This window comes from Equus przewalskii, chromosome 9 (genome assembly GCF_037783145.1).
Source record: "Equus przewalskii isolate Varuska chromosome 9, EquPr2, whole genome shotgun sequence".
NCBI classification, from domain to species: domain Eukaryota; kingdom Metazoa; phylum Chordata; class Mammalia; order Perissodactyla; family Equidae; genus Equus; species Equus przewalskii.
In genome coordinates, this window is record NC_091839.1 from 37898875 (window position 1) to 37919748 (window position 20874).

Here is a 20874-nt window from a genome sequence, read left to right on the forward strand (position 1 = left end):
CAAGGTGTTTTCTTAAAAGCGTGGCATGCGCGCGCCAGGGTCGAGCCAGGGCCTTGCATTTTGATAGTCAAGAGAGCAAAGGAAAGGGGGACAGGGTTCGAATTGGAGGGAGAAAAGCTCTGCGGGGTGCGGTGCTTGTGCGCGTGTACACGTGTCTGTGCGCGTCTGTGCACCTGCGCGCGTGTACACGTGGGTGGGGGCGTATGTACCGGGAGTGTTTGCCTCTCGTCACTTGGAGAGAGAAAATGTCTTTTCCCAGTATGAGCTACGTTAAGGAAACGATTAAAACTGAATTAAACTGTCAGGCCTCTGGCAGGATTAGCCCAGCTCTATTTCAAATAAAAGTCACCCAGGGAAGAACGTTCTCAGAGTGGGTCTGTCTCAGGGACTTGAGGGGAGGAGGAAGACAGAAGAGCCTTGAGTCCCCAGGTCTGGGAGAGCGGTACCCAGTGGAATCTGTGTCAAGCCAGATAGCAAAACTAACGAGGGGTGGCGGACGTTTAAAAAGCATATCCAGTTCCTCTTATTTTTCTTGGTGCAGTTTAAAATTGGACAGTTCCAAAAGATTCTTTTTTAAAAAAAGCGCATTTTCTCTGTCGGCTCCTGCTGTGCCTTCTCAGCCTAGAGTCTGTTTACACTATTTATACTGTAAACCATATATACATGTTTAGAGAGAGCTTGCTATTTCATCTTACCTGACATAAGCTACTTGTATTATAAACAATTGCTTATTTTTTAATTCTAAATGTAAAAATCCTAAGCGTCAGGATTTCATTCACTAGATAGACTTTTTTTTCCTGTTTTTCTTTTACGCTTAGCAATTGCCATAATAATTTCTAACCCTTACGTTTAGATTTCCCAGACGTAAGACCTGACTCGGGGAGGTGAGCCCTGGCATACAGGAGCGTTTGTTCTTGGCCGTTGAACTCGAGGCGCATCAGGTGGTCCCCGAATTTCCAAACAGGCAGGATCCTGACTTCCTTCCCACGCATAAAAGAAAATGTTTATTAGCTGAAAGATTAACCTGGGGAGAAATACAGAAATAGAGGAAAGAGTAGGGGCGAGCAAGGGTACAGTCCAACCAAGGGGGCTACTTATTTGGCTGCCTTAATTTGTAACTTAATCTGTGAAGGAGCCAGATCCTAATTGGGGGCAGTGGACATCAGAAGCCGCCCGCAGTCACAAGGCAGCGCCACACACGCCGGCTGGGGCTCCCTCTCTCTGCCCTTCCTTTCCCACTCTCCTCCTTCTCTTTGCACACACTCTTCTTCTCGCCTCTGCCTCTGATCTGGTTAATAAAAATAATAAGTTACAACCTGCGTAAGTTTACAAAGGCTGCGCTGGTAAATTCAGGCGGCCGGGGGCGGGCCCGCTGCGCTCTCCGGGCCTCCTCCCGCCGCGTCTCCGGCTGCAGCCGCAAACCCAGGCCCCGTGGAGAAAGCGATCCAGAACCGCAGTTGCCCGCTGCTCCTTCTGTCTCGGATTTGCGCACACAGACAGCCCCTCCCCCACGTGTTGGCGACTGTTCATCATTCTTCTCTTCCAACAATCAGTCTCATCTCGATTCGGATCCACTGAGAACCAGTCCCCTACAAAAAAACTCCTCGCGCAGCCCAGCGAAGAGCTCTGCGGGACTCCGCAGCGCCCAAACTCAGTTCGGGCCCGGAGAGATTCTCTCCTACTGTGGGGTTTTCAATCAATTCTCATCTGTCGCTGGGGCATAGGAGAGGTGCGAGGTTTGGGGAGAGCTAAAGGAGAATGTGCTCTGAGGGTAAGCTTGTCTTCACTCCTCCTTCCCTCTCACCTCCAAGTTCTCCAGATTGGGAAATGGGAAAGGAAGGGAGAGAAGGGGTCTCTGACTGACCAAGACAAGGGAGCGGTGAGGAAGCAATGAACCTGTGAAGCGATCCCACGAAATCTCACTAGGCTGGGGCTGTGAGCTTCCCCATTCGTGGCCAATCTCCAGCAGTATCTGCTCTGCCTCCGGGTGATACCGCAATAATTTCTCACCCTGTGCGTGAAAAACTGCCGCCTTCACTTTCTCATTCAGTGACCCTCACTACTCCTACAACCCTACAGTGAGGGGTTAGCAACAGAAATGGCCAAGAAGGGCACATTTGTCTCTGTCACTAATACCTGATCCAAATACAAGACGGCCTGAAGGAGGCAACGAAATTAACATCCGGATGTAAATGAATACCCAAAGCTGGGTAGCTGGACGTTGTTGATATCAAAATTGCAACAGGTTGGTTCTGACATAAATCTAACGGAGACAATGAATGAGGAAATTAAATAACATTCTTTAAATAGTTAATGGGCATTTTAATATCTTATGCTATATAAAACGATGTTTAAAATATGCAGCTTCATATTTCTTTAATTAAATAAGTAATGCTATTTTCTCCTACATTCAAAGATGATCTTGAGTCTGCTGGTTTACTAAAATGAATTGAAAATGGAACTAAGAATCCCTGTTTAGACTCTGTTTAAGAATCACTCGATATGATGTTTAGCTTTTCATAAAAATTATTGCCCTCTCTAATTGGCTGTAAATTGGGCCCTGTTCTCATATTTCACATCTGTAGATAGCGACAATTCTTAAGCTGTGGAAATTTTGTGCACATTTATATAATCTGCTGAAAGTACAAACAATGAAGAATGTGCCTGGAATTTATTCATATTTTTGTACTGACAGATGAGGCGTTTCTGTTTCAGCTGAATGAAAGGACTTTTAACAGACATTTAAAGCCAGCACTGAGAACTGAACAAAAAGAAGTTCGTTATTGAAAAATAGTATTAGCATTGGTAATGAACCCTACATTTAAACACATGTGCAAAATTTTGACAACAAACTATGACTTTTCTACTTGACTTTTGGTTTTGTTTTGTTTTCACCTTTAATTGTGTGAACTCTCCCATCCTTTAAGAAGAGTATCATGAACAATTAAGATAGGTGGAAAATAGAAGAACTTAGGGTGTTTATTCCCCTTTTCAATGTAAAAATATTAAACTTCATCTCAAATAAAATAGTCTTACTGTAATATACTTCCAACCTGGGTTTTCAGAAAGAGCCAAATGGGAATCTTCAAGCAAAAGGCTAAAGAATAATAAAGAGGAACACTACAAAAACATTTAGATGTTTTGGAAATGTTGCTTGTAAAGAATACTGAGCATATGCAATACTGCATTTCTGAATTACTGCATTTCCAAATGCAGTCTCCTGAATAGAGGGGGAGGAAAAAAGCTATCTCAGGCCATGCATAATAGGTGATGTAAATTTAGAATAACTAGCATTTCTAGAAAGCCTTGTGCTTTTTTATGTTAACCTTTAGTCTTTGGTGTGGGTTCCTTCTCAAATTACATAAAATGTACTTTAAGAAGCACTCACTACCTGCTACAGATGTCCAGGAAAAACTGCATTATGGAAGTCGGAAACATATGGCAGTTGCCTATTGCACAAGGAAGGTACATATGAAAGTTATAAATTTCTTTCTTTAAGTCAGCATTGTAAACGCATTTTATAGGGTTCACAGTATGTATTACAGCTGTAGATTTAATCTTTGAAATATACATTTTTTTGGAGATACTTGTGGCTTGGGATTCTAAGAGAAAAAACTCATCTTGATGTGTTAGAAATAAAGAAAAGCAATAACAAATAAAAATAAATATGTAGAGAGGCAAACATTTTTCTTTTAATTTCCCAGTTGGTTATACTGAAACAGACAGCAGACCCTCCATTGGCAAGGGATTACTCACAACACAGGAGCTGTCCGTCAGCAGAACAGGCTGCAGTTGCTGAGTTCCACTCCGAAGAAGCAGAGATGTCAACCTGGGCAAAGCCAGCTTGGGGCCGATATAAAAGCCACCAGATTAAGAATTGGATCATGCAAATGTCAAAACTCCACCAATTCAATGTGCTATTGAGAAAAATTTCCAATTACTTGCTGATCATTTTTCTATCAAAACATTAGATCTAATCTTATTTCATTTAACGCCTTTGAAACCACATGTTTTGACTGCAATCATAATTTAATATTACATATTCCATATTATCAATGGATACCAAGTACTATAAACTACCAAAGTATTTTTCCTTAAACCTTCAAAGTTATTTTAAAGTAATCCCTCCAATTTCCTACCTGAAGCTTCCTGTGGTATCTTTAAATTCAATTTTAATTTGTGGATTTTAAGAGTCACAGCTCTCTCGTTCCAGTTTATTTGGAGAAATGTTAGAAGCAAGTTATGTGAATGGTCTTGTTCAAAAAGAAGTTTAAACAAACATATACCTGTTTAAATACCCTAAGGATGGGCAGGTACCTACAGGTAAGGTCGCTGTGGGTTCGCGTCAAGATAACCATCCTCAGATCTCGGTTGTGGAGGCATAGGGAAACCCACGGGGCTGATCCCCGCTTTGCTGAGCTAGAGTGAAATTTACTTGAGGGGAGAAATGAAGCAAAATAATAGCAGACGCTCCCTTCTAGGGCAGAAGTTTTATTTGGTCGTGTTTTGAGTTCCCCTTCGTGATCAATTGCTGCGTGGTCGCTTCTATGGGTTTTCTTTTCTTTTACAGTTCCTGCCTTACTGAAGGCTAGTTCTGGCCGGGCTTTTGACTACTCGGTCTATGTGGACAGGTAAGAAATTGAGTTTTCATTATTGAGGGCTTCCAGATAGATGGGGGAGAGAAATCCCTGGGGCGCAGAAAAGACTTTCCGGTTCTTTTCCATCTATTCACAGAAATTTGGAACAAGGAAAGTGCCAGGGAAATTTCTGATTTCTTTCTTTTCCAAGTTTCAGGTCGCTTCCCTGAGCTCCCACCCTATCCCGCCCAGGCCATTCTGCGCCCCCTCGTCAGCATTTATAATTAGGGCTCTTCAAGGGGACCCCCAAAATAGCATTTATTATTCATTATTATTTAATAACAAAACAGCGATAACAGTAAAAAGAAGTTAAAAAATCAGTCCAGTTTCCGGGGGCAACTTAGAATCTCTGGGGCGGATCGGGCGGGTAAAACATTTAGGAATTCACCTTCTCGACAAGGCTCTGCGTCTAAAATTAAAACCCAGTTTAGGTTTCTGAAGCTCTTTTTGCTTTGGTCAATATCTGCGTTTTCTTTCATTCTGTTTCCGTTCCCTTCTGAGTTTGGTGCCTTTTTTTTCATTGCCGAAGACAATCTGATTTACAGTTTGACTGAGAGTTGCATTTCTGTTTAGAAGGTGAAACTTCCAAGTCAGTTAGCCAAATTATTCCCCGACGGCTCCAATATTGCGCCAGAGTCCCGGAGTCAGTTATTTTTATGTCTGACTGTATTTCAAATGTGCAGGGTGATAAATAAAACCCTCCCCAAGCTACAAACTATCTCAACGTGATGAGGAACAATCGACAAAAATTAACCCAGCCAAGGCGTTGGGGTGCTCGCGAGCGGCAGGCGCATAAATCAGGGTCGCGGCAGCTTCGGGAAGCAGCGCGCTCAGAGCCGCGCTCCCGCTGCCGCCGCGACTCTCAGCAGCCGCTGGGCTCGCCTGGCCCGGGAGAGTGGGGCTCGGCCGCGGAGGTCCCAGCGGGGATCGGACTCGGACCCGGATTCAAAGTTATCCGAAAAAGGAGTATGTTGGGGGAGAAAGGCATGGCCACGCCTGAACGACCCCCTCATTCATCACTGAGAATTCTCCAGTGGGGTGTGTGTGAGTGAAATCAAGGGGGACTAGAGAGGCACACTTGGCGGGGAAGGGGGAATTGAGCAGGGAGTAACAATCTCCGACCCTCTTTAGATTCTAGAGGAGTTTCTCCGATTGCTTAAGTCACTTGAAAGGGAGATTTGTCTCAGCTATTAACGACTAAACCCTTTTTACGGGAAATCAAGGCAGGCGCCCTGGGGAGCTCTCTGCGGCGGCGCTCTAGCCGCTTCGAGTCTGGAGCCCGACTGCATTTTCACTTCCCGGTGCACACGCCCCATTCCGGAACGCCGGCTCCCGCCGAGTCCGCACCCCAAGCCTCTGAGCGAGGTGGCCGGCCGCGGCACCCCCGGGACACGTGGGTCAAGCAGGGCGGGGGCGCCTCGCCACCTGTTGGAAAGGTGAAGCCAGGGACCCGCGCCGGCGGCGGCTGCGCGCGGCAACTGGCGGACTCGCGCTCAGAGGCCCCAGGGTGTCAGGGCCGCGGAGCCGCGGGTTCCTGTTGATAAGTGCAAAGAACAGCCCTCTCGGTGCTAAGTGCACAGTAAGTGCGAAGAATAAATACATCATCTCTCGGGGCGTCTGTCTTGAAAAGGCCTCTCAGCCCCCTGCAGTCCAGAGCCCGCCGAGCCTTATTGATTAGCACGGGCGCCCGCGCCGCGCCTGCGCCTGCCCCCGCCGGCCGAGGAGGGCGCGCAGCCTGGCCCCTGGGCGGCACTCTCCAGGCGTGGCGCCTGGCTCCTCGGAAGAGAACTGTAAGAAGGAGCATCAAGACCCTCAGAAACATCCCCAGGCCCATCAGACCGCAGCACCCTGACCGGCCAGCCCTGAGGGTGACCCTGACCCCAGCCACAGCGTGTGCGGCCCGTGTGCTTGCGTGTGCGGATTCGCCTCTGTTCCCGCCGGAGATCCAGCAGGGCGTAGAGAGGCGGAGGGGCGGCTCTTACTGTCTTCCGTGCCTTGCAATTAAGACTTTTCTTTTAACAGTGGGTTACAGAGCAAAGTGAGTGCCACTCCCGCCCACGGGGCGCTCTGGTTCCCGGTGGCGCGGGCCCCGCTCTTCTGCGGCGGCCGGGCGGCCGCGCCCCGGGGGAGCCCGGGCTACCCCCGGGCTCCGGAACTCCGCGGCGCAGGCCCTTCTCGCGCTGGTCCCGGCGGACCCGGGCGCTTCCTGACCTTGGCAGCCGCACCGCCCACCGCTTCCTCCCCCGAGGGCGTCCACCCGAATCCGCCCTGGCCCGCGGCCCGCCCGCTCCGGAGGGTTCGGAGCGGGGGAGGCCGACTGCGCTCCGCTCGCGGCGCCGCGCCGCCCATCATTTGTGAAGTGATCCTGCTCGCCGGACGGGTGGTGGCATAATATCTTCGGGGCGGGGAGGCGCATCAGGGGGGTTGGCAGGAGACTGTCAACCCTCCCGCGGTGTAGCTGTTCACAGCCCGCCCAGATTCGGGGCGGAGGTTTGGGGTCGTTCAGGCCCCGGCCTGCGACCTCCGGGAGGAAGGGGGCTCATAGTTCTTTAGGGTCCGCGGAGCCCGCCATCCTCCCGGCCGCGGGGCGTGGCCCGGGCCGGGCTGGGCACAGGGCGCCCCTGGGGCCCGTCGGCCGCACTGCCCCGAGCCCGGCCCGTGGCGCAGCAGCCTCGCCCCGCACGTGCCGCAGCTCAGGCGCGGCGCCGACCAGGCCAGCTGGCCGCGGGCAGCAGCCGCGGGAGACTCCGGAAGCCCGGCCGGAGCAGGATGGAGCGCCGACGGGACCCAGGCTGAAAGGGAAGCTCTGCAGGTTGTCCTGATGTGCGGACGCGATGGAGGCGACTCTGAGCAGCTCCAGAGAGCAAGCCTTGGCCTCTGACTGTCAAACCTCCGCGGAAATGGTCTCTAAAGGAAGAAGTCTCCCGACTCTTTACAAAAATGTAAAACCACCTAGGAAAGGAAGCATCCACGTGGATGGGGAGAAACAATTGAAAATAATAGGTAATTAGAAAGAGGAACCTGCAAGGAATCTTAATATACATTTTCTTTGCACTTGAGTGCAGGTTAATCCCAGAGTTTTTTAATGATATAAACCAACTAATCCTCAAATAAAAAAGACAAATTTCCCCAAGCCCTGGGCCTACTAGTGGCTATTTCCCCGTCAATTCCCACAACCTGTTACCATTATCATTGCCCCAGACAGTGGGCGAGGAATGAGCTTCTCTCCCACTGCCATTCCCGTTTAAAACCCCTAGGCACTCCACCGATTAACCATCTTGACTTTTCTCATTAGTGAGGTTCTCTTTGGTTTTTGGTGGTGGTGTTTGGTTTGGTTTGTTGCTGTTTTGAAAGCAACATTTCACAAATTTGTAAGTAGGTCGACTGTTGCAAACTATTCCCATCTTAAATCATAGTAGACCAAAAAAAAAAAAATGAATATGAAATAACCTGTGTATGAGGTAGTGATCTAAGATGGCTATGGGCTCTCAGTTGCTTAGTTATTTCTAGGACTTCATTTAAAAAAATGAAAACCATTTTGGGGCAGTTACAGTTACATTAGTACATGTTGTGGAAATAAGCTTGCAGTTAGAGAAAAATTATTAGAAACAGCTGGGATGTTAATGTTTCAAAACCCAAAGTCCTCGGTATGCTCAGTATCTCCTTTTCATCATATTTTTTCTTGTGCATCCACATAATGCACTACTCTCTGTGTAATACAAGACACTTGTTTAATAAAGCAAATGTTAGTCTGTGTCAGGGAGATTTGGTCCTCTCTCCCTCTCCCGGTCCATGTGCAGAGCAGATCAAAGACTTGATTACCTCTGTCTTTCCAAAAGCAGCCAGATGGTGTCTTGATTTTTTCCTCAGATTTTTTAGCAATAGAATTCAAAGGACTAAAGAATCTGTGTGATGCTACAGATGAAAGCTCTACCCAGGTAAATTATTTTTTAAATTAATGTCATGCATACCTTACATTATTCCACTAAAGTTTTGAGGAGTCTCGTGAGAATACATATAATAAATAAATATGCAAATGGCGAGTAAAAGATTAGAACCAGGTAAAATAGAAATCACAATCCAAGGTCAAGATGAGAAGAAAATAAGAACTCTGATATGCATGTGGAGTACTAGACAGTGATTAAAGAGAAGCTTTAGATTTGTCTCTGAGCTTCCTAGCAGCAGGGGTAAAAACCAAAACATGATCTTCACTGAGCACAAAGGGAAATCGTATCAGTTCCTTACAGTAAGTAATACATGCCCTAAAGTGATAGTGATGGTGGAGATGATATTAGGAGCAGCAACAATGGTACGTTTTACATGCTGCTCCATTTGGGAGACCAGCTGTCCCCTTGCCCCAAGCCCCAACACACTCAGACGCTCTTCTTGGGCTGTTTTTCTTTGTTACAATTAGACTAAAGCTGCTTCTCTACGGAGAGCCAATTTGGTCTGGAAAGAACTTTGGAATCAGAGAGAGATGAATTCAGTGCTGGCTTCTGCACTAAGTATTCTGCTATAACCCTTGGCAAGGCACTTTATCGTTCTCTGTGAGACCCAGTTTTCTTTATAAAATGGAGACGATCTATCCCATAGGCTTAAGAGAGGATATTCCAGAGCCTGACACCAAGAAACTTTTTATAAGTGTTAGGCTGTTATTGCTGTTTTTATTGTCATTAACATGACACAAACGTTAGTTTCCTTTCTCTCTTTCCTCAGCTACACAGCATTCAAGGGCACTTCTACTTTTGGACCTCAGAGCAAATGAGAAGGCGAAAGTTCGGACTTGAAGACCCGTCTGTACAGTTAGGCGAGCAAGGTCTCTGAGCTCCCTTACCCTCCCTGCTTGCCCGTAGTGGTTAAATTTCTGGAGAGAGAAGAGAGTGTTGGTGAGATGGGCCTAGCCTTGAACCAGCAAGGGTATGAGTGGGTTGGTCCCTGAGGCTACAGGTCCCCAATGGACACTCCTAGTCACCTGAGGGGATGGCAGCTGTCTGGATCCCCCTGATACGGGATGAGTTACAGCATGAATGAGCTCCAGAGGAGGTGGACAAATCTCTGAGGGTTATTTTGGAGGGGACTGGAGCACTCCAGTTTGGCAGGTCACTACAGAGAGTCAGTATTCTCCTAAATATTGAGGGTTTGGGGCAAGAGCTAAATACAAGGTGACACTCTCCTGCCCCTGTCATCCCTCTCCCTGTGTAGAGCATTTAAACTGAGTACTTGCTGAGGACCCAACAGTGGTTCTAGGTTTTGTGGAGACAAGTTCTCTGTCCTGGATCCGCCACCTAAGACTGTCGGGCGATTGGCCTCCCAGAGGTCTTCTCTTTTTGTCTCTCTTCCTTCTTCCCTCTTTTACCTGTTCAGTACCCATTAAACTTTCACCCTTCTCCTGCTAAATCTTGCAGGTTGATCATGGGTTAAATATCAGTCTAGTGTATCTAAGTTTCTATATTATATTTTCCAATGTTAGTTGTATCTTAGAAAGGTATGGAGATGTGTATGTGCATGTTTGACCTGTTCTACTAGATTGTAAGCTTCCCAAGGTCATAGTCTTCATGATGTTTATGCAATGATTGACTGAATTTAGAAAGCAGACAGTGTGTTTCAGGTTGAGGCAGCTCTATGCTTAAGCTGCCGAGAAGCAGCATGACATACAGGGTGGGCAAAGACTTGGAGACTTGGTCTATAACCTTTGGCTTCTACCTGACGCATTTAGATGAGATGATCCCAATGTTGCCGTGTTGCACCAACATTTTATGGTCCCGAGCCCACTTGCCAGCTGAGAGTAATCGCATCCTGCTCTGAATTAGCCCCCATGGCATTTTCTTTTTCTGTCATTTAGGCATGTAACGCATCCTACCTCACATTAAAATTGTTGAAAAGTATTTCTTATTTCCTCTATTAGATCATAAGCCCCGTGAGTGTAGGAACGTTATCTACAACAGCGTTCCTAAAAGAGCTAGCCCAGTGTTCTGCACCACTGTACCCAATGAACATTTTTGAGCAAATAAAATTTGACCCTTTATTCGTAGCATCCACTAATTTGATGTAAAAATAGTGCAGGCTAACACTCTTCCATTGTGTGGCAGAGGCCACTAAACTTTTGGGGGACTGGTGCACATGGGCCCCCCTCTCTGTCAAGTCCTGCTGTGTCTCCATGTCAGCCAGGGTGCACACAGTCACGCTTGTGCTTGTTGGTTGTGGGCTACAGGCCGAATGATCCAGAACAAATTTCCAGCTCCTTTCCTTAGCAAATTCACAAAATATGGCAGAAGGGAAGCAGGCTTTCTGATGGCTTTTCGTGAAGGAATTTTCCCCACCTAATGAGAGTAGATAGTGGGTGTCGAGCAGTGTGGTGTGCAACAAGCAACGGGGTCCACCTCGTCCTGGGAAAGGGCTTCACAGAGGCCTGCCTTTTCCTGTGGCATGGTTTTCTTGGCCACATTTGCCAACTCCCTGGAGCTCTTGCAGGGAAAAGGAGGTAGGAGGAAAGTGAGAAGACAGCTATACTTCATTAAAGTGTATGCATGTGGATTCTTCTCTTGGCTTTAATGGGTTCCAGAATAGGGCTACAGGCAGAACCAGTAGACTGTTTTCTAGAATAGCCCTGGTGGGAGAAAGATACAGTAAATTCTCACAAAAAGGGATTTCCTTGCTTCCTCTACCAGTTGGGTTACGGGGTCTGCAGCCCTGTCCCTCCCTCAGTCCCCTCTGCTCACCTTAAGCTGGAGCTCACCCAAGCATCCCTTCTTGCTGTGGCCCAGCCAGAGCCTCAGTCTGGGCCAGCTGGCACAGCATTCCTGCACTCCTTCTCTGGAAGACTGGTGCCTCTGGAGTTTCTAGTGCTTCTGGAGCTGCTATTGCTGGCTGCCACCAAGTTGCTGAACTTGCCTGTTGCCTTGGTTGCTGGTACTATCTCCATGGTCACCCCAACTTCCCAATGCCGGGCTTGAGTACATGCTTGGGTCTTGCATGTTAGAGGCTCTGCTGAAGTGCTCCCTTCTTGCCTGTGTGGAGTTGGGCTAGGGTGGTCCAAATTACTTGCCTTTTCCTCCTGCTGTGCACTCTCCTGCTTCTCCTTTCCCCAGCCCCACCCCCACATAGCAGGGAAAGTCCCTTTTAGTGAGCTAATGCACTTTGGCCATCCCTTCTGAAGGTCCCCTCCTTCACTGGCAGGCCCAAGGGTGTGGAGTGGCACTTCCTTTGCACCTCTTCTCAGAGCTGCAGGAAGTCCCTATGCACGCACATAGGAAGGCTGGTCTCCGTTCCCCTTCAGACCAGTTAGATTTTCTTGAGCTCAGTTGGATGCATATTCATCCCCATCCATTTATGGTGCATTTATCTTATAATTCTCTGGCTTATTTATTTCAGAAAATTCTAACATTCTAGAAGTTATTTATTAGTCATGGAAATTAACACTAATCGCAGGATCAAATCCCTGAATGACAGTGAAATAACCCAGTACTAGTTTACTTCTCACTTAAATGAGAACCCTGTGTGGGTCAGGTGGCATCTTTCCTCCAATTGGTGACACAGGAACCCAGGCTGACCCCTTCTTGTAGCTGTGCCATCTGGACTTCCATGTTTGCTGTGGAAGGGAGAGAGCATATGGGGAGAGTGTACCCGTTCTTAATTTCCTCAGCCGGGAAGTGACACTTGTGACTTCTGCTCACATTCTCTTGACCAGAAATCAATCCCAAAGCCCCACATAGCTGCAGAGCAATCTGGGAAATGTAGTATTTCTTTTTTTCCCAGGAAAATGGAAATAAGACAATTAAATGATTACCTAGCTTTTTCTCCATCACAAGTTTTGAAGGGAAGCTCCTCTCCTTTCTGTACAGGGGAACTTCCAAAGCTGGGATGCCCCAGACTCAAAGGACTGAGAAGTTAGAATCCGTTGTTTAATCAGGTATAAAAACTAGCATGAGTACTGTGGGCCAATATTCGGTTTTTGCTCTTACAGAGCTGGTTCAAGGACAAGGTTCCCTCTGAGGTCAGAGAGAATTACATTCCGTGGAATTGAAATGAGGTGTCTGGAGGAAGATGAGGATGTGAAGAGCCAAAGGATATCCACTTATTGTGGAAACAGCCACAGAAGTGTTAAAAGCCCTAAATCCATCTATTACAGATTTCCATAGTGTTTTTATTACCAGAGTAGTTTCCAGTGACTTGGAACTTCGGGAGGTTTAGCCAACAAGCTATAGTGATTTTTCCGAACCCAGGAATTAATCATGTCTTTTCTGGCCTTTTACTTTTAATCCTAATACATGCTATCAGCACTCTCCCTTCCTTCTCTGTCTTGGTTAACATTTTATTTGTATCTTTAATGATTTAACAGATGTCAGACTTTGTTATGGGTTTGACAAGGGCTGACGTTGCTCGAACATCTTTGCCCAGGTCTGGTTCATTTATGAGGGGATAACAGACCGCTGATGTCATTTTCATGTGCTTTGATGGAAGTTTTAGCGTCCCAACTCCCCTGTGGATGGCGTTTTACACTTCTAAAGTGGTTGCAGCCTTCTTGTTAAGTTCTTTTCCCAACACTCTCTTGCATGTTACCTTCTCACCGAACAGTATATTGTAATACCATTTAGGATAGTTGGGTCAACACCAGTACTCTCAAATTTTCCAGATGAGAAGTATAGTTAAGAGAAGAAAACTCGAAATCTTCCATTTCCAGCAGAGATGATGGACATTGCATGTTGATCTGCATTTCTAGTCTAAAGAGTCTAGAGAAACCTTTGTGTTGTCCGGTCTTAGAACAGTTGAATTTATTGTTGAAAATAGCCTGACATACTGTTCTCATTCCTGAACTTGTGCGGGAGTAGAAGGCCTGCCAGACCCTTAGAAACTGTTTGATTGGTTAATGTTCACTGGCCATATTCAGAGCACCCAAGGAGGGCTGTAGCCAAAGAGGGGAACTACATGGGGATCCATCGAGTGCCAGGAGACATATGCTGTGAACTGTGCTGACCACAGAGAAGACCCGGCCTACACCTTCCAGTGTTTATAGCCAAATGAACTGTGTGAAAAATCAAAAATAAATTAGCTGTATTAACAGGGCATGGAAAGCATGCTCAGAGACGAACCAAGGATAATACCCAAAGGAAATGTAGGTAAAAATATTTGACTGATATTCTTTTAGACAGAAATGTCAAAAAATGTCCAAGTAGGAGTCAGGGCCAAGCAAAGGAGTCGGAGCTGAGAGGTTGTTCTGGTGCAGATCCTTTCACTTCCCGACTGTGTGACTTTGGGGAAGTTCTTTAACTTTTATGAGGCTCCATTTCCTCAACTGAAAAATAAAGTAATGCAGACCCTGGCAAATACATTAACTGATTGTGTGGATCCGATGAGACAGTATATTTGAAAGTGCTTTAAAATGGTGAAGTGCTACATAACATAATGGTCAAGGCAGAGAGGCCCTGATTTTGTACTCTCTCCTCTCTGCTTTCTCCTGTATCTGCTCCCCACCCCACATCCACACAGGAACTGCGTGGTTCTGCACTGCAGCATGAGGAAAGAATCCAACAGGAAACAACTCTTTTGGGTGGAGGTGGCTTTTGGGTGGAGGTGGTGTGGAGGTGATGTTTTTTGGTGTGCTATTTGGCACCATAAGTATATGTGAAAACAGGAATTTTGGTGGAGATCTAGCCCCCCACCCCCCGGCCAAAGTTTGCTTCCAGCTGCTAAAGTCATTTACTGTGTGGATGGAAACATAATTTAACTATAGTAGGATGTGGCACTTGGTGGTGGTTCTAGATCAGTTCTCTAAAAGTGTTTGCCAAATTAGCACTTGCAGGAAACCATCAGGCGCTTATCTTTTACCGGGTCGAGGAGAGTTTGTGAGAGCCTGCTCACCAGCAGAGGTTGAGGCAGGGGCAGGGCAGACACCTGCAGAAGTAGAGAAGGCTGTAAAGTGTGTTAAAGGAAAGCTCACCCATTCCCATCTTAAATGTTGAGTCCTGGAGAATTGCTTCAGCGTCTGAAATGTGAATTCCGTGGGAACTTGATAACCGAGCTGCCCTATCAAATCGTCTGTAAAAACTACTCATGTGAACAATCACCAAAACTAAACTTTTGAGAAAATTCAACAAAAACTCAGAGAATTCAACCACTTGGTCGGACCAATAAAGGGTGACCATTGATTCAAATGAAAGTGAGTTGGGTCTAAACTGTTTTTCCCATCTGTGTCTGTGTGTGTGTGTTTTGAGGAATGGGGAGCACTGCAGTGGTGGCATTTAGGTAATGAACATTTTCAACACTGAGTGAGAGTTAGAATTAGGGTCATAGTTTTCTATAGTTTATGCAGGTTGGAGCAGGATCCAGAATGGCGTTGAAGATAAGATAGGAGGGAGTAAAGGCAAATGCTGGGGGTGAAATGGCCCAGAGAACCCAGTTGCACAGGGCCCACCGCATAAACACTGGAGTCCAGACACAGGCCAAGCAGATTTCAGAAGCACCCTCAGTGGGTTTAGAGCTCCGATTAGGAATGGCTCGGAGCTCGCTAGGTGGTCAGAGATGTGGGTTGATGGCATCAGTGCCAGCATGTGAGAGCAGAGAAGGACCAAGGCAGCTGATGCTGGACCAGAAGTCAGGAACCCCAGGTTCTGGCCCCAGCACTTCCCTTAAATTGGTGTAGACCAGTGCTTCTCAAACTTTCTGTGAAGGAGTATTTTTTAAAATTTCTAATCCATTTTGGACTGACATGTGACCTTGGTGTACGTGACATCACTCAGCTTGTGCCGCATGTGACTGACGAAGTGAATTAAATGACAATTGAACTGGTCTACACTCAGTTCAGTGAGATGAGTATACTGATCATGGGCTTGCATGTCACAGAATGTCAAACTACTATGAATCTTTAAGTGTTTTTTTTCTCAATTTTTGGTCTTACCTCTTTATAGATTAATAAACAGTTTAAAGACTGTCGCTGGAGTAGATATTCTGAAAGTTGTTTTGTACCGTGACACTTTATCAATGCAGATGTGGGAGGGGCACTAGTCATTCACAGGTGATGCTTCCTTTGTGGGTTGTTGGAGAATGAGATTGTGAAACTACATAATGGGGAATGCTTCTGAAAATAGAAGCTTAAAGTACTGGTTAAGAAGATGCTGGTTGTCTTCAAACCACCATTTCTCCTTCTTGCTTAGTATTGGAACCCACAAGCTTTAGATGGAGTCATGAACCCTGAAATAGAAACTACGTTTCCCAGCCTCCTTGCAGCTGGGTGTGGTCGTTTGCTAACTTGTAGTCAATAGAATGTAAGCAGAGGTGGTGTGACAACTTCTGGAAAGCCTGAAAGAGAAAGAACTGGGACATGGACATAATTGCTGGGGCTCCATCATCGATATGCTTAGCTGCCTTGAGAGGGAAGGCCCTGAGAAGCCCAGCAACAGGACAGACGAATCTCAGTCCACTTCACCGTGGACTCAGTGTGCCATGCCAGGCTGCAATATGAGAACAGGTATGTGGGAAAGAAATGAGATTCCATAGTTTAAAGCCAATATTATTTTGGTATTTCATTTATTTGCTGAACCCAATCCTAAGTGATATAAGTGCAATTTAAAAGTCCTGATATTTTTATTGAAATACTTATTTAACAAAACATAGCTGATTTCCCTACTCTTTAAACAGAAAATATAAAATGTGATTTAACATTTTTGTGATTAACAGGCGTCCCCATAAAGCACTATGATTATATGTGCTGTCATCTAGGAGACCACAACTCCCTGCCTGTGAGGACTGTGCTAACAAGACTGTTTTCTTTGTCAGCTCCACCTCTTCCAACTTTCAGTGTGCCTGCATCCAGAAGATAGAACTGTCTTCCTTTAAAATTCTTCTGCTTCCAGGTGGCTGCAACATGGAAATCAAACATATGAAAGCTGAGTTAGATCAATTCTCCCTCTATTATTAAACACCTACTAATGTGCCAAGCACTGAGCAAGATACCAGGCATACACAAATGAATCAGTATAATCCTTGCTCTCCAGTTGTTTAAAATCCAGTGGGGCATTGTTAGTGACATCAACAAAATATTCTAGGAGAGTGAAAGAGGGAGCTATTATTTGTCTGGTTTTGGAGGAGGATTGTTAGGAGAAGTGGGAAAGATTTCACGGAAAAGATGACGTTGGAGCTGGGTCCTGATGTGGGGTACCACCGGAGAAAAAGTGTTGATAAGGTCAGTCCCCACATGGTGACTTTACTCAGGAGAGCCATAGCGGAGAGAGTGGGTGGTGTATTGGGGAAGGAGCTCAGGGAGGCTGGCACACGTGACTGGAAAAGGAAGTTGAAGCCACATTTGGAAGGACTTTAAATGTTTTAGTTAAGAGTTTGGTCTTTGTAGTTAGTTAGGAGCCATTAGAGTGTGTTGTTTATTTGTGAATTTCTAAGCAGGACAAAGATATGTCAAGATCTCTAATCTTAGGAAAATATACCACACTGTGAAAAGTATATTGAATGGGAAAAAGAATAGAAAAAAGTGAGAATCTACTGCAGTATAGTATAGACCACAATCTCCTACAGTATAGATGAGAACAGGACGCAAGACATTGGCCATGAGGGGCAGAGATGCTTGTGAGAGATGTTTTCAAAGAAGCAAGGAGACTTGGGGGGATTGGTTGTAAATTTAGGATGAAGGAAAGTGAGGAGTCAGATAGTTTCAATGTGGGTAATAATACTTTTAACTGACATCTGACTCAAAAGGAATATCAATTTGCGGGAGAAAGGTGATTTTATTAAATCAGAGCATCTTGAGATAATGCCTTCAGAGCGTCAAGGTTTAATAGTCTACAGACATTTACAAATTTCACTTATCTGCTCCTGAGGGCAGGGACCATGTTTATCTTTTTTCCTGGGGTATCCTCAATAAATGACACTCGATGGTGCCTGCTGCACAGTAACAAACATATGTTGAGTTAATGTCTAAATAATTCAACTAATAGAAAGGTCTAGGGAAGCGATGGGGATTTGCAAGTCAGCAGTTAGCTGTGTGATGCTTGCGGCTGTGGGAGTTGATGAAACGAACAGTCAAAAGCACGTGCAGAGGTGAAAAGAGGATGTAGGAACTTTAGAAAATCTTATTTAAGAATGAAGAGGAGAGCTGGTGAGGATGTCTCAAAAGGGATGATCAGATAATAATGTGTTCTAGAAAACAACATAAGACAGTTTTAAGATTGAGGTCAGTGGTAAATTCTATTAAATGCCACCAAGGAGGAAAGTTTCTCAAGGATTAAGGTCAATGGATCTAGAATTAAGACTGACAGTGATCATTTAGAGAGCAATTTCTGTGGAGTGGTGATTCTCAAACCTCAGTGTGCATCGGAACCCTCTGGAGGGCTTGTCAAACAGAGTTCTGGGCCACACCCGCCTCAGCCCCAATTCTAATTCAGGAGGTGTAGGATATTTGCATTTTTAACACGTTCCCATGTAATTCTATTGTTGCTGGTCCAGGACCATACTTGGAGAACCATGCTATAGAACATCAGAGAGAGAAGACAGTGGGATCATTTGGGGATGGAAGAGAGAGAGTTTTCTAAAGGAAGAATTGCTGGAAAGAACAACAACAACAAAGGGCCCACTCTACCACTCTACTCACTGGTTAAGACTTCATCGCCTCCTGATGCAGAAGCAACAGAACAGATTTTTCTTCAGTATTTGAAGCTGAAGAGCTTTTGTCAAGATATGCAACCTCTTTGAACTTCTGTTTCCTGTTCTGTATAAATAGGAGTAATAATAAAGCCAACTTCTGTGCATTGCTCTTAGGAGTTAATGAAATAACATACCAATGGTATAGCAGCATTCACCTCAGTGTTTCGTCCTCAAATAAATGATTATTGACTCAGAGCATACATATTATTTATCCAAAGGCAAATAGCCTGTACGCCTGTACGTAAATTAATGTATCCGGCAATAATAAAAACTGCCTGTACGAACTTCCAGCAGCCCTCCAAAATATGTTTTTATAGTTGGCACTCCAGTGACATCTATAAATTATAAATTGAGCAAATATAAAAGGCTTGATGACTGTTTTCAGGGACAGTGGAATTTAATACTACATACCACAAAGCTTTTTCCTTCTTTCTCTTTGAATAGGTACCATTCCAAAATTTGTCTCCTGAAATATTTTCCTGTGGTCACTTTTTAAAATAAACACTTAAGTTAATCATTTAACATTTATTTCATTAATGTGATGAGTGAATATAAATCACTAGAACGTGTTTGAGGAAAGACTACAAAAATCTATTAAAATAAAAAATGTGAATGTTAGCTAAAGAATTTAATTGGAAGCCAAAACAAACACTGTCAATATTCTTTATTAAACAAATGAAGTCTTCCTTTAAGTTATGCTATGTTTAAATAATGCATCTACAAGACTAAGTAATCAAATCAGCATTTTGAGAAATAAAATTTAAATATATCTTACAAATATTCTAATCCAGTAATTATATTTAGGCAGGGCGTAGTTACTGAATGTATTTTTTATGGTTATATAATAACAACATTTTAAAATTGTGTCTGCATATTAAGAGAAGTAAAATATTATCTGTGATAATATTGATCTAATATAATTGTTCTGAAAATTAAATAATATACATAAAATCTTTAGATTACTTGGAACTGAGTAAGTATAATAATAATAGCAATAATAAACAAAATAGCTATTCTTATTTTTGTCTGAAGTTATAGTCAAGCCATTACTACCTTAGTCTAGTTTAATCACCGTGTAATAGAGAATATCATTAGCCTCCTTTTACAGATGAGGGGAATTAAGCCTTCGTGAGGTGAATAACGTCCCAAGTAACATAACTAGTAAGTAATGGAGCCAGTGTTAGAATCCAGGCTCTCTAGCTCCAGAGCTCCCCCTTTCCCCCCACATAACCACTACAATATAATGCCTCCATGTGTTGAGGTGCACAGTATGCATGAATCGAATAGAAATGTTAATAAGGGAAAGCATAATACTGAATACGTATCCAATGCATTTAATTTGAAGGATTTAATTACTAAAAGCATGCTTGAAGCTAACGTGAATACAGAAAATGTGTCTGAAAGGAGACTGCGATCATGTTGATGATTACCAAAACATGCCAAATAAAATGCTACACACATTTTTAAATCAGTATCTCAAAGAGATATTTGCACTCCCATGTTCACTGCAGTGTTACTCACAATAGCTGAGACATAGAAACAACATAAATGCCTATCAAGGGATGAAGTGATAAAGAAAATGTGGTGTAGATAGATACACACACACAATGGAATATCATTTAGCCATAAAAGAGAAGAAAATCCTGCCATTTGTGACAACATGAATGTACCTGGAGGGTGATATGCTAAGTGAAATAAGCCAGAGAAAGAAAAATACTGTATGATCTCACTTGTATGTGAAATGAGGAGTTCCTGCATGAGAAGAGAGGAAGATGGAACATAAAAACTGAAGTGGATAAAGCCGTGCATGAATGCTGAGCTCATCAAGCTGGGAGATGGGACCAGAGAGATGTAAAACTGAAAGTGCCAAAGTTGGGTGGACCCAGAAATAAGAGCAAGTGCAAGAAAGCCAGAAGCAGACATCCTGCTTCATAATCATCTGAGATGATTTTTAAATCTTCATGCTGCTTAGTATGTAGAATGCTGGAAAGAGCATCGCTCTCAACTTACAACAGCCACAAAAAATGAAGCCATCAGAAATCTGAGATCACAGGACCACCAATTAATCCAAAATCTAAGGAAACACAGGTACCTCCAAGGGCAGGAGCAATTAGGGATTACCTGGGGCTGATCTTACCAGACGCTGCACAAGCTGATATGAAAAAGTCTGCTAAAAACTTCAACAAATTGCTGAAGGCCAAGTGTGGGATAGCGTGAGAATACAGAATGCCTGAAAGCAGTAGACAAAAGGGGAGATAGCATCGCTTTCAGGCTCTGCTTCACAGACCTCAAGAAGCTCTCACTAAAAACAGTGAGGGCAGGGTTAGAGTCCTGAGAAAGCCATCCTAGGATCTGGGGAAGGGGAAGAGCAGCCACAGTAGGAGGGTCAGGAATGCCTGCCTGGGTCCTTCTATATTTTTTTCTAAGGAACAAAGGCCTTAAGCTGCTAGGGAAAGGGCAGCAACCCTTGGTGCACTTGGGGTATTGGTGAAGACCCGTTGCAGCTGGTGGAAGAGAACAGAGAAATCCTTACCTCTGAGGGAGGAGCAAGAACTCTGGTCCTAGACCATTAGATGTGTTCTACAGCTGG

At 44.8% G+C, this 20874-nt stretch overlaps 1 long non-coding RNA gene across 1 annotated transcript; it reads left to right on the plus strand.

The window, feature by feature from the left end:
- The first annotated feature begins 1447 nt into the window (after positions 1-1447).
- Positions 1448-18800, plus strand: LOC139085551 (uncharacterized). Its single transcript, XR_011543910.1, has 4 exons — positions 1448-1771; positions 4571-4631; positions 9354-9453; positions 18087-18800. It is a non-coding gene; the product is annotated as an uncharacterized lncRNA (long non-coding RNA).
- Positions 18801-20874: the final 2074 nt, after the last annotated feature.